We start from the raw sequence: 14,784 nt of genomic DNA, 5'->3' as shown, positions 1-14,784 counted from the left end.
ATAAAAGATCGCCAGTCTTTGGGATTTTGCGTCCGTTTAAATACGGCATGTTTCTTTCGTTGTTTCTGCAACAGTGTTTTAACCCGTTTTCTGTACAAAGGAGGGCCACCTACGTCATGTGATAGTTTATTTGGTATAAATCTGACGATAATATTTCTTTGAACTCAAGCCACATCTGGTCTACACTTATATTATTAATTTGGAATGAGTGGAGATTCTTGTTTAGAAAGGCTACAAGTGAACTTTATCTCCTTTTTTGAATAGGTATATTTTTCGCTTAGTTTTAGAATTTTTAGACATTAATATATTCAATCTCGCTACGACAAACCTGTGTTCACTAATCCCTGAATCGATTTTGATGCTCGTTATTAACTCAGGATTGTATGTTGCTAAGAGGTCAAGTGTGTTTCCACAACAGTTTACTATTCGCGTGGGCTCATGAACTAACTGCTCGAAATAATTTTCGGATTTTGCGTTCAGCACAATTTCGGATCATATATTATGCGTTCTTCGGAATTGAATATGTATCCTCGCAGTCACATCGAGAGTAAATTAAATCCACCACCAACTATTAACATATGAGTCGGGTAGGTATTTGAAATCAAACTCAAGTTTTCCTCGAACCTTTCAGCAACTTTAACATCCGAATTGTGATGTCGGTAAAACGATCCAGTTATTATTTTATTCCGGCTGCCATCTATGACTTCTGCCCATTTTATCTCACAGGGAGTATCGACTTCTATTTCGCGCCGAGATAAACTACTTCTGACAGCAACAAACACGCCACCGCCGATCGTGTTTACTATATCCTTTCGCAACACCCTTAGGTTCTTCGCTAAGGTTTCGGCTGAGCTTATATCCGGCTTTAGTCAGCTTTCAGTGCCTATAACGATTTGAGCATCAGTGCTTTCTATTAGCGCTTAGAGCACTGGTACTTTCCCAACACAGCTACGACAATTCACAACTGTAACCCATTAAAGTAAAAAACCGACCAGTGCTCGCCACACAGTCCCTGCTAAACGTGTAGCCGCCTCCTGCATATAGTGGATTCCTGACCAATTCAGCGGAACCCAAAACCCAATCACTCTTTTGCGCAAGTCGAGGAATCTGCAGTCTACGCCGTCGTGACAGTGTCAGGCACAGACAGCACCTGTAACCTACTTGTCAGACAAACCGGGGAGGTCTTACGTGCGGCCGCCTGGGAAGTCTTTAGCCACCTGCTACACCCCTGGGGCGACCTCCCAGTCGACCACAGGGGAGGGGTCAGCCTCAGTGCGAGCAGTAAGTGGATTAGTCACCGGTGAGGAACGATCCGAGGACTCTGACGTGCTGGACGTCCCTTGGATCCCCACGGCCAGCCCACAACAGTGTTACCCATCCACTGCAGTCTCAACCTGTGTAACAGAAGACATCACAGCCTGAAGATGAGAGCGAAGTGTCACCAAATCGGTTTGCATCCGCACACTGCAATTGCAGTCCCTGTCCATACTATAGACCGTGGGAAACTAAACTATTAATATAAATGGACTACCGGCACGTGCTACGCACCTGTACTGTAGACCGTGACGAAAATGCACCAACTGTGTCTAGTAATACGCAGATATTCAGAAACCTAACTACCGAAGCACTCAGGTTAAACTAAATACTTGTAATACGTCACAAAATCGGTTTAATTTCTGACGCAAATATAAACGCTAGAACAGTGGCTACTAGATATTAAATTTACACGCAGAAACTCAAGAAACTAAAGTATTGAAGCACACAGATGATATAATAAATGAAATGTGCACCTGGTTAGGAACTCGTAGATGTCACAGAAGCGGTTACTTCCCAGTTGCTTTGCTTCTTCTGCATTATCCTACTGAGATCGCACTAACAATATCGATCAGCATTTGCAGCCTCCATTCATGACAGAAGCTCGATCAGTAGAAGACTCCTTAACGATCAGACAGTGTCCGCTTATTTTTTTACATATATCCTTTTTTAATAAGAATTTATGTCTTAGAAGTGATACTGAGATACGAACCACTACGCCGCCTTAGCACGGGTTGTTGATTCGTTTGTAATTTGGCAAGGAGCCCTTATTTATCGCCCCCATTGACTATATGAGCTACACAGTCACCCATCACCAGCCTGTTGTCTGACTGGCCTGACGCAGCCTGCGGCCCATCACAGATTGCTCTCCTGTGACAACCTAACCATCTGATACATTCTCAGTTGCCTGCTGGACTTATTCCAATCTCTGTTTTCCTCTACAGTTTCTACCCTCTAAAGTTCATTCTTGAACCATGAAAGTTATTCCATTATGTATTAACAGATGTCCAATCATTCTGTCAGTATTCTCCATACATTCCTTTCCTCACCGATTCTACGGAGAATCTCTTCATTACTTAATTTTTCAGTCTACATTACTTTCAACACCATTCTGTAGCACCACATCCCAAATTCTTCGGTTCTCTTCTGGCCCTGTTTTACCATGTTTCACTTTAATAGAATAATTTGCTCCAAACGTACGTTCTCAGAAATCTCTTCCTTAAATTGCCGGGTATATTTGACAGTAGTAGACTTTTACTGGACACGAATGATCTCCTCTGTTTTTAATGTCCTCCTTTCTCCGCATAATTCCTAAACTTCCTCTACTTTGTGAACCCCAATAGATTTTACGTTTCTCACTGTTCTCAGTGTTGCTACTTCTCATTATTTTCTTCTTCCTTCCGTTTACTCTCAGTCCATATTGTGTACTCGTTAGACCATTTATTCCGCTCAATGAGGAAAGCAATGTCATCAGCGAATCTAATCGTTACATGCTTGATGAGCAGTCAGCCTGAGTGGAATATCTAAAGGACTGAGGGAATTTTTCCCAAACTACTTTATGCCATTCTGTTTTACGATTTTGTATAACGTACTGTGATGAAACAGTGGTTGGATCTAGACATTTGCGAACAAGATGTTACTCGATGTGATTCTGTGCACGCTCGGTTCACGAGTGCAGGGTTGCTCTTAACAGGGGACGCCACCCCAAAGGAATTGCAGACCGTAGGATGACTTAAGGTGGCCCTCTGATGGCCAACTGGAAAACTATTTTAAAGTTCATTGATCATCATTTAATTTCGACTGTGAGTTTACTAACTGCATTTCGTTGGAGCTGTTCTTATTATGTTCATTCTGACCGAAATTATTATTATCTATCGTTCAGTGCGGACGTGTTGTATGGCAAAACAAAAGCAGTTTCCATACTCCAAGTTTTTTTTAATATTTGAATAAATTAGTTGAAAGTATTATGGCTTTTATTACAGTCCAGCATCTACCCCTCCACGTCATAGACCCCTAACATTTCAAAAATTTCATGATCTCCAAGACGTCGAGAATATAAATTACAAACTATTATTTACTTGTGTTATTCAAATACTGTAAGCGATTTCAGAGCCGACTTTCAGGTTTCAGTGAAAAGAGCGGTATATTTTACTCGAACAAACCAACATATTTGTAAGTTAGCTGTGCATACCTACATATTTATGATTGTTTCACATTATTCAAATCAATTGTCATACTATGTAAATATTTTTATCTGTTCATCCAAACTTTTTTCATTCTATGTAAATATTTATATCTTTTCGGCCTGTTCTTATTATTTTTGCGTATTTAGTAATTTAGTTAGACACGCTATGTGAATTTGACCACTTACTACAGTGATCTTGTTTTGCATGTAGGACCTTTCCCGGCTATGTCAACACTTGTAGTGTTAAGTAACGAACTGCTTGACTGTTTTATCATCTAGATGTTCAGAGAGGTCCACCACAGAATACATAACTTGGGACATTGCTAGTTACTCTGTGTAGCTTCTTCGACTCTGCCTCTAGCACAAATGAATATAAATAGACACATTTAATACAGCGCAAGTGCAATTAGCCTTAAGCAACTTTTGCAGTTTCATACTATAGTCTTAAAATAAAAAAACTAAATTTATAAATGTTTACCCATTGCTGATTAACAGTGTATTGGGAATTATATGTTGTTGTTGTGTTAAAGCTGATACTCCACATCGTTAGCAACTGACGCATGAAGTCCTAATGAGTATTGTAAAATCAGAACAGTATCATTATTTATTATTTTGGAATGTAAATTTTGGTTACGTAGAGAGACATATCATTGATGTTCCGCAAAGAGGTGTGGAGTTTTAAGTTTAGCGTCCTTCGCATATTTTACTTGATGTTCAGAGAATTGTCCCCTGCCTTCGCTTCTCTTATGGTGTAGGTATCTGAGCGAATAACATCTTTTCACCATTGATTTTTCTTACTGATACACAGCTACTTAATTTTCTGCTCATTCAGAATCAGAGAAATTTATGTAAATGCATTGTTGAACAGAGCACCTGTGGGAAGGATTTAACTCTTAGATAAAAGATCTTTGTGTGCTTTGACCAGTAGCTGTGCAACGAATGACCTCGACATTACGTGTGATTCGCTGTAGAATAAGGGCAGTCTATGTACTGATATTTGCAGCAGTTCACGTATAATATTGTCGTGTGACATCCACATCTAAAATGGTAACATTGCGAGATACTTCTCTCTGTGCAGACACATTTATAAAGGGAGATTCATGCAACCTTGTTGAAAGCAGTAATTGGTATTTCAGTATCTGTTAAAGGAGAGCAGGGTGAGAGTTAAGCCTAGTTAACACTGGAACATATAAAGTCAGTAGTTCAGAGATGTTTCATTCATAAATTTAATGAATTTTACAGTACAAATATTTATACAATTTAGATATTTTTAATTCACATCGAGGCACATCTTTCTGGCGACGTGGCCTCAGCAGGACTTCGTCGTCATCTGGTGTCCTTCTTGCCTCTTGGTGAGCGAGTGTAACCACCCATCATTCAACCGCACAACAGCCTTCACTCGGATTTTCTTCACACAGGATCTCCGAAGCACTCTCTGGCGATGTGGCATCGATTGAATTCTTGAACCTCTGCTGACCTTCTTGCCTCATGAATATGTTTACTGCTTGGTGAGCCAGTGTCCCCACCCACAATGCACTTATGCATCAGTTTTCATTCCGACATCCTTCACCCAGGACCTCCGATGCCAATTTTGGCGATGTGGCATCGGCGGCACTAACTCATTATCTGATGGTCTTCATGTCTCATGAATATGTTTATTCGCCGGTGAACTTGTGTCTCCACCGATAATGCAATAGCAGAGCAGTTTTCACTCAGCCTTCACCCAGTACCTCCGATACCATTTTTGGCGATTTGGCATCGGCGGGACTCACTCGTCATCTGATTGGCTTCATGTCTCATGAATATGTTTATTGGCTGGTGAACTTGTATCTCCAACCATAATGCAATAGCACAACAGTTTTCAATTTGACTTTCTACACGCAGGACCTCCGATGCCAACTTTGGCGATGTGGCATCGGCGGGACTCACTCGTTATCTGATGGGATTAATGTCTCATGAATATGTTTATTGGCGGGTGATCCAGTGTCTGCAGGGACCACACCACTGTACAACAGTTTTCGCCTCAATCTTCTCCCCCCAGCACCTCCAATACCCTCCCTGTGACTTGGTATTGGTGGGACTTCCACGTCATCTGCGACTATCTTCCCTCATGAATATGTTTATTGGTTGTTGAGCCAGTCTCTCCAGACTGCATGCAAACACACAATTTTCTTCACCCAGGACCTGTGACACCCTCTCTGGCGGCGTGGCATCGATGGAAGTATCCCGTCATCCACCCTCCTTCTTGACTGATGAACATGGTTATTGGTTGATGGCCCAATGTCCCCACTCAACATGTAAGAGCACAACAGTCTTTGTCCCCAATTTGTCCACCCAGCACTTCCAACACTTTATATAGTAACGAGGGATCAGCTGGAGTTCCTCGTCATCTGCCGCCGTTGGAATACATTTAGTGGGTAGTGAAGCGGTTAGCCCGGCCACCAAGTGGGCTCACAACGGTCTTCGCCCCCACTTTCTTTGCCCAGCACATCCTACACCTTCTGCGGCGACGAGGGATCGGCGGTATGTCCTCGTCACACTCCATCACTGGCGGCTCATGGATCTCGGCGGTCGTCACAATTATCCAAGCATCATTGACCTGCACAGAAAACAATTCTTTGCGTTAATATACTTAGAACCTACATCACATAGCAAGAGTACAAATATTTTCTAAGATGATTTTCTTCGGAAGCATCGACTGTTCTGTTTTTTGTGTGATAGGATAAAAGAAAGACGATTCAAAACATACTCATGAGCAATGACTACCTCAATTACTTATGATACCTCAGCCGTAAATAGCCTTGTGCAACTTTGTAGTGGTCTGAAAATGCAAATGTAGGATGAATTCTGCCTGTAGTTTGAGGATACCATTTGAATCTAGTAGTAGTATGCAACGAATCTTGAGCAAAATGTGAAAACAATCGGTATCAAATTACATAAGAAAATCACACGTCCTACATTATTATCCTCTGGGAGATTTGGATATGTATTTCAGCTAATTACTAAAATCTGACCCACACTTTTTGGGCACATTATTAGTGGAGCTGTGAGTTCAGTACATTCCATTAAAAATGGATAGCATTTGATGGGTGGACAAGAAGTGTCACGAAATTGTTGGTCTTGGAGTTTGTGCTGATAATACAAGAAGTATGAACTAAGCTCGTCCCAAGGAGTATGCTTACTTGTGCACTAGATACTGATCTACAGATATATGACAACGATAAGAAATGTAAGATTCGCGAACTCAACGGTCCCGTCAATGTCCTAAGTAATACTTCTTCGGATTTAGATAATTTAGAAGAACGCCACCATTTTGAAGATGGGCAACGTCAGTGGGCAGCAGTGTATGAGCTTTAAATGGGGTGGGACGGTGGTGGTGGTGACGGGGAAAGTTGGGTGGGGGTGCTTCATGATTCGCCAGTGTGTAATATCTGAGCTTGGTCTGTTATTTCGTCGTCCCTATCCTGCCGGTAGTGTGTCACATACACCCTTACTGACAGCCGCAATGCTAGCTTACCTTCCTGATGACTTGGCCGCAGTCTACATCAACAGCAGCAGGCGGTGGCCGGGTCTTCTCCGCCTGCGCTGCCAGCAGCACCAACTCGTCCACGTCTGAGCGCAGCCGCCAACGCGCGGCGCTCATCCTCTGTGGGAGATTTGTTTCCACCGTGACAATTCATTATTTTGTGGTTACTTACGTTTTTTTTCTACTCTTCATTTAAGTATAATATTTCTTGTGTGTTTATTCACGTATTAAATAAAAACTATTGCAATATTAACGTTATCAAATTTGGCAGCTTTGCAAATTACAGTTAATGTATCAAAAAACCTGCAATTTAGCTGCTGATCGTTGGACTGGTTTTCGGATGGTAATAAGGTGAGAACATCGATGCTATTTTACCTTGTGTCGAGATCGAAAATATGTTGTAAGTGGAATAGTGAATCAAGCGAATTGCTCTGTAAATAAGTTCGTTAAGTTAAAACGATTTGTTGCCAACTCTTGAAGTTTTACATGTTACTAACAGCATTCCTATCACTATATTGAAGAAAATGTGCGGGTGAATAAATGTGACTTCAGTAAGGTATATCGTGCAAAATATCTATTGTGTCCGAGTGTATTGGCGTTTATGTGCTGATATGAACAGCAGTTTTTGTCCAACTGATGAGTACAATGTACTCATTAGAGGAATGTCAAGGCAGTCCATTGATACTTCCATTGATTGAAGCTAGAATATCGTTTATACGAACATATGAAGTCAACAGTTATTCGAAAATTGACATTCTTCGATTAACCAAGGTAGACTTGCCAGTTTCAGTATTGGTTATAGCAATTTGTTATGTAATGGGTGTATTGTCCTACTAAGTACAAGATACATACTCATAATTATTACTCTTTTTTCAATAAATCTCGATGTTTCTCACCTCTGGCTTTCCAATTAAATCTTCATCTATCAAGTCTTCGAAAGACTCATCATCTGACTCCGTCCTAAAGCGGAGGCAGAACGCCCCCAAAAGCCTGCGGAACATCTGCGAAGGAAAATAAATAATCATTTCAAGTATCGACCAGAGTTAAAACGTTAATATATTAGAATGACAGCGTGTCCACTGTTGGTGGCTGGGCAGTCATGAAGTTTGCAATTAGAACATGTTGACAATATGCAGATGAAACTACTGGAAGCGTCTCCATCTCTGATAATGAATGATTTTTTCCGAAATGTAGGTATTAGTTCACAAATTACTTATAAAGTCTTACTGGAGTAATGTTTTTAGGCAATAAAACGATACACTCAGACTAATTCAGTTTCAGTGACATTGGGTGGACTTATTATGGTTAGTAGAAGAGAAACACAATCATCTTTCTGATTGATGATAGATACATCACGTAAGAGTGATGGGCTTCACTGTTCACATAGTAACATTTTTTCAACATTACATGTGATGTAAAACAGAATTCTATAAGTTACACATGTGGTACTTTTCATGTTGGTTACTTCTATGTGCCCGCATCTCGTGGTCGTGCGGTAGCGTTCTCGCTCCCCACGCCCGGGTTCCCGGGTTCGATTCCCGGCGGGGTCAGGGATTTTCTCTGCCTCGTGATGGCTGGGTGTTGTGTGATGTCCTTAGGTTAGTTAGGTTTAAGTAGTTCTAAGTTCTAGGGGACTGATGACCATAGATGTTAAGACCCATAGTGCTCAGAGCCATTTGAACCATTTTTTACTTCTATGTGCCCTTCCTCCATCTCCTCACACATTATTCACCTTCCAGTTTAATGCCACATCTGCATGAAAATAAGCTACCAGCCTTTTTCTCGGAAACGGCGCCCAAAGAAAGGGAGCAAAAGTACCAAGCGTCCAACAACCAGTCCCACTGTTTATATCGAATGACAACCCCCGCCGCGGTGGTTACCTTGTACTAAGGATGAGAAGGAATAGTTGATTGAGGTAGAGGTGAGTTTGAGTCACATCTGCTTCATACGGCTGTAGATGGGTTCAAATCATCATTAAGTCACAATTATTTATTTATTTTGGGGCTTTAGATCAGCTTCATTAGGAGAAAAATGTAGTCATTCATCTCAAGAGGAAGTGGTGATTTGCTGTCACATCGTTGTCCAGCTCTACCGCAGAATAGTTGGTGTCCTCAGTTTGGCTTTCTGTTGTCTTGTGCTTCTGCTAATTAGTTGGTGATTTTCTGATATGATCAGCATACTTTAGGTCCAATAGCCGAGCTCGCTTAAACTTCATTACATCCTGAAGCTACCAAATAGCTCTGATCACATCATTTGTGAACGTAGAACGAGACAGTGGAACAATACTAATGTCTCATAGAATATTTCGGTTCTAGAAGGCATGAGATGAATTCAAGTGTAGTAGCACGTGTCTTTCGATTTCTGAATTTACACTGTGGGTTGGTGAAACAACTTCCAATTGAAGTGAAATACAGACCATGCGTTGCTCACATCGTCAGATTGATGGAACTCAACATGCTTCTCTTGAAACTGATTCTAAAAGTCTCTAGTTTTTACTCTAGACACTCATCCCTGCTTCCACTGACTGATACATGTGGTACTGTTAAGGCTATAAAAAAGCTCTCAAACGGCTGTAACTCTAGGATTCATAAGAATATGCCTGCAAAATATACGTGCAAATGCAAGCAGATATTCGGTGTTGATATTCACGTAAATCACAATAATGCCGTCAATTGAAACAATGTCGAGAAAATATGAATATGATAAAAGAGAGTGAATGATGCGTATTCATTTTCTACGAAAAAAATCTGTAGCTATCTGTATTGGATGAGGAAACACTTAGATGACATTGTAAAGTGAAAGATAACGAAAAGTCTTGCACTAGGGCCATAACTTGTGTTTGCCGGGACTAACAGAGCGTTGCGTGTTCTACTGGCTGGCGAAAGTTCCACCGAAACGAAAGCCGCATCGAGTGATCCCCAAGAAAGCGTAGTAAGACCTCTAACGGTCTGGGTATACTAGTACGATAGGACCAGAGGCAGCACAAGAATGTTATCCGATGATTTTCTTTCTTGCAGAAAAATACCGTCGTTCAACAAATCTCTACAGGTACCGAAAATTTACGGTAAAGTAGATAATCGTTATGTTTAATTACGGATAAACGTGATAATGGCTATAACAAAGATAATTAAACACATTCCACGTGAACACAAGAATAGTTCTGAACATACCGAGCACGTGTGGCCACATAGTAGTATAAATTATTAAGGTAGTACAAAAATAAAAATGCAATGTGACCGTAACTATATATCAGTATTAGGGAAGGCGAAAGCATGATTTTCGTTTCTTTGAAGTGCATCTATAAATGAAATTGCCTACAAGCCATTACTGGGTTACGGTATATGGTAGCAGTATTATTCCTGAGCAAAATGTCACTAGAAATCGTGCGAATTCTGAGACGCGCTGCTAGCATGGGCCAACTGAAGAATAGGATTTAGCTCATCGGCTTTGCTCATCGACGTCATATATTAATCATGGATATTAGTGTGTTTATTTTCGAACCGCTTACAATAAATCGATTATATTTAGTGGCAAGATGCCATAACCGTATATAAAATTAAATGAATATGTTATTAAGAGACAGATATTACGATTGCTTCTTGTCGCTTGTGGTAATTTTAAATCATTTGTGTACACATTTAGAACTCCCTCGTTTTTGAAGAGCAGACACTTCATCTTCGGTCAATTGCCGTTCAGTGAGTTTGACCACTGTGCGTGACACGTCGGGAATCGCCTTGTCTGTCTGCTTCCGGCATCGTTCAAACTTTACCATCTGTCGTTCAGTGCAGCGCTCTAATTCGTTCTGCTTGCTCGTGTGAGTGATGCTGTCGATCTTGTCCCAATCAGCTCGCTGCATTGTGCTACTTAGTTGATAGAAAATGTCCAAAAGTTCAACATCCGTTCCTGCCAAGTCTCTCCGTGTTGTAAGAATTCGCTCACGAGGGAAAGATCGTTCCTTTATCTCATAGATAAGATGTGCTAGGGCGCTGGTGAATAGGCACTAACATTTAAAGAATACAGAATATAGAAATGCCAGTTATTTAGAGCAAAGGCCAAGAATAAACGGATCGAAACGTTTTCTTAAAAGAATCTACATCGACCATCAGAGAGATTCTCGCAGCTCTTTCTTCAGGAGAGGTCAAACTTGCATTTCATTGACATTACATTCCTTCGCGGATGAGAGTAAAGGCCCCACAGAAGGATCAGTTATCAGGTGGGTATTCAAGGGTTCGGGGTCGTTTACAGGGACTCATGAATCCCGCCCTCCACTCCACCAAACAATATAGGTGTAGATGCAGCTGCAGATGTAGATGAGTAAAGCTCTGATGACGGAAGTCCTTGTCACTAACGATAGCCCAGTGAGAATAGATATTTAACTAAAGATCAATTTTTAATATGCCACGCATCTTAAATCAGAAAAAAACTATAAGTGTCCCTAGTTCCGTACAGAAGCCTAAGCCCTTACACATAATACAGCAAAACATTTGATTGTGAATTTTTGATAGCTATGAAAAATACTTGTAAGGTTTAAAACTAAATACGTGGACAGTGCTCAGTACATAATACACAGGACGTAAAGAGTTCAAGAATTAATTACTTCTTGCATGCGTTCCTCGATTTTCGTTTTAGATCTTACAGGTACGTTCATAGTTTTTCAGGACTATCTGTAAGAAAATACGAACCTGCAATTGTATATGAAAAATAATTTATACTTCTTACTCCGATTTAGAAACGTGGTACATTAAAACTTGATTTTTTTGAAAATAATTATTTCCTGCTTCTTATCTTATGTGTGTCAAACTTTATCAACCTATTTCAAATATCTTCATGAGAACGCAACGGTCACATGTGGTGTACCTTTGAAAGGCCCCGGCCGATTTCCTTCCCCATCCTTCCCTAACCGTATAGGACCCATGACCTCACTGATTGGTCTTTTTCACCGAATCAACCAAATGCATTGTGGTATATTTCACGTTCATTTTTGTTTCTCTTCACCAGAGTTTACCAGTTCATTAGTTCCTCTTATGTATATCCGCGAGAAGCCCGTGAAATTAAAGAGTTGCAGATATCCAGGCTCACATGGAGACTTACCTACAAAGGCGAACAGGGAAAGAGGGGGCTGACAATTGTATCCATAGTACCCACCTCCATGAATCAGTCAAAAAACCGAGTTAAAATTTCACTCTCACCCACTTTTGAATTACGTTGTAACATATCTAATGTCCAACTCATCAGCATTAGGACTCATAGACAACGTACCTTTGGCCACATATCAGACAAGGTAGGCACATAATTTTGCATTCCCATGATGTCCTGGACTGTGTTGAAAGTTTCAAGTCTCTTCCTCATCGATACATTAGTTAAAATTAACGGCAATATCTGTATCCAACAGACAGATAACAAAACGACCTAACAGAAAATTAGAAGAAAGTGATGGTATTTCTGGCGATGTGATGTTAGAGAAAAATCCTACAAAACGACGTATACAACATAAGCACGCATTCAAACGATCAGTAAGCTATTACATACATGTCAAATCGAGAACTGTAATCTGAAACTGCCAAAAATGTGACAAATTAGTACTGTAGAAAAATTCGAACCCAAATGCGTGCCTGTGGGCGGGAAGGCTGTTATAAGCTGAATAAATACCGCGCTGCGATAGTGATCCTAGCAACAAATGTAACATCGAGTATGAAGTCCGCATTCTGCAACGAAATATGTGCTTGGATGGCTCAGCTCACAGCAAGGTTCTTCCGAAAGCCACAGCTGAGAGTATAAAGTCAATCCTTTTTACACGGTTTCGGCTTCACTGGAAATTAGATTGCTGTCAATCTGCTATTGCGGATTGATATAAACGATACTGAAACATTCTCCAACCATATCTTCCTGTGTTTGTCTATTTTCTTATGGATTAAAACAGTTAGTAACTCATTCTTAATGTCTACATTTCTGGAATGATGTCTTCTGATACACTCTTTAACACTATGGAGAAATCTCATTAACCAGATTATACCCAGTGCATTTCCTCTGCGTGGGAAATTAGCTTTAAGATGCATACAGCGCCGTTGTTTCTACCTTGTCTTCGAAGCTTAATCGATATCTCTCTCATGGCTTGCATTTGTTGAGCGTTTCTAATTGTTACACAGATAGCGTTAAATGTTAAGACCTAATTACTAATATCAATGTCGAAATTTCATCATATTATGACTTGCTTAAAGTAGAGTACTAACACATTTCCCTCTGTTGGTCTTTTTGCAGTAGGTGATACTTTGTTTCCACGCCCTGAATAGATCATCCCTGTAGAAGATGAAAAGATCCGGAGATAGGCTACATACATTTGTAACTACTTGCGTTGTAGGTTTTTTTGTACAAGTTACCCATATATTCGATTATAATTTCAGTCTCTATGTAAAGAACTTTAAAAGACTTAATTAGATACGTTGGAAAGAACCTATTTCCATAACATGCCACAGCTCGTGTCTACTGACTTTCACAAAAGCTTTTTCATAACCTACGAACGTTATTGCGCCTCTTAAGTTAAATTCTTTTCCCTCCTCTACCAATTGCGTTGTTCTAAAATATATTATATGGTGGGATCGTCCTATTCTGAAGCGAGAATTCGTTGTTAAATAAAATATTAAATGGCTACTGGTGAATCTACCGGATTGCGTGATCGTGGCCCATTAAACTTTTTTTTCTGACTATCCGTCGAGAGTTGTATTGGACAAGTACTGAGGTAATGCTGGTTCCACTCTGACTTATCGACTGACCGCTTGCTTCTGCACGACTCACCAAAACCAGGAGCACCTCCAGGAGGTGTCCACCCGGGCTCTCACCGAAGCGTGAAGAACAAAAATGTTTTTTGGACTGCAGTCATGCAAAATGGAAGATTCAGAAGCAGCTAAGCCGAACGGTCGTGGAAGCCTGCATTGGATGATAAAAATTTTGAATGCTCCGTTTATTCTAATTACACAACACATGCACAACGTGTCAATTGATACCATTAACATTACAGAAGAAGTGAATACCTAAAATGATTTGTAGGAATGGGGACAAGGGGGTGGTAGGTGCAGGCAACACGTATTAGCTTTGCCGTGAAGTGTGAAACGGCTTAGTGATTTTACGAGACACGTCACTAGTCAGCTCCAAATAAAAGTTCCACTTTTCTTCAAACTGATACCGTTTGTCGATACAGGATGCTGATTTCTCTATGGTCGGAAAATTGGCCTCCTTTTCTCCAACTGGGTATGTCCATGTTCCAGAACCAGCAAAAGCAAAATGTGTACCTATATCGACAGCTGGTAAGTCGTATACAATAAAATAAAATATGTTTGTAATCCACACTTATGCAGTATGCAACGTGGTACAGTACGCTTATATAAAGCAGAACAACGCCTGCTCATAGCCATTACATCCGGTTGATAAAATAAGCAAAAAAAAAATCGTGCAAATTTTTGTAATGCAGAAAAAACAGGTGGGTCCATCATATACCGAAACGGTGTACGACAATTTTGTGAGACAACTCTCGTACAGTGATCATCAACTCGGATATCACGAAAGGATCTATTTTCGGTAAAATATATCTGTTACAATTAAACATCCAAAAATGGCTGGATCTTACCGATTTGACACGTTAGGCCACAATGCACTGCAGTAGTAGTTTACAGGATATTACTGTGGCTAAGAGATGACCGAGAGAATATATTGAGCGAGCACTTACGGCCCGCTGGTTTTTTCTGTTCTTATATTTGAGGACGGT

The sequence above is a fragment of the Schistocerca americana genome, chromosome 6 (assembly GCF_021461395.2).
Source record: "Schistocerca americana isolate TAMUIC-IGC-003095 chromosome 6, iqSchAmer2.1, whole genome shotgun sequence".
Classification (NCBI taxonomy): domain Eukaryota; kingdom Metazoa; phylum Arthropoda; class Insecta; order Orthoptera; family Acrididae; genus Schistocerca; species Schistocerca americana.
Note: the sequence above shows the minus strand (reverse complement) of the source record.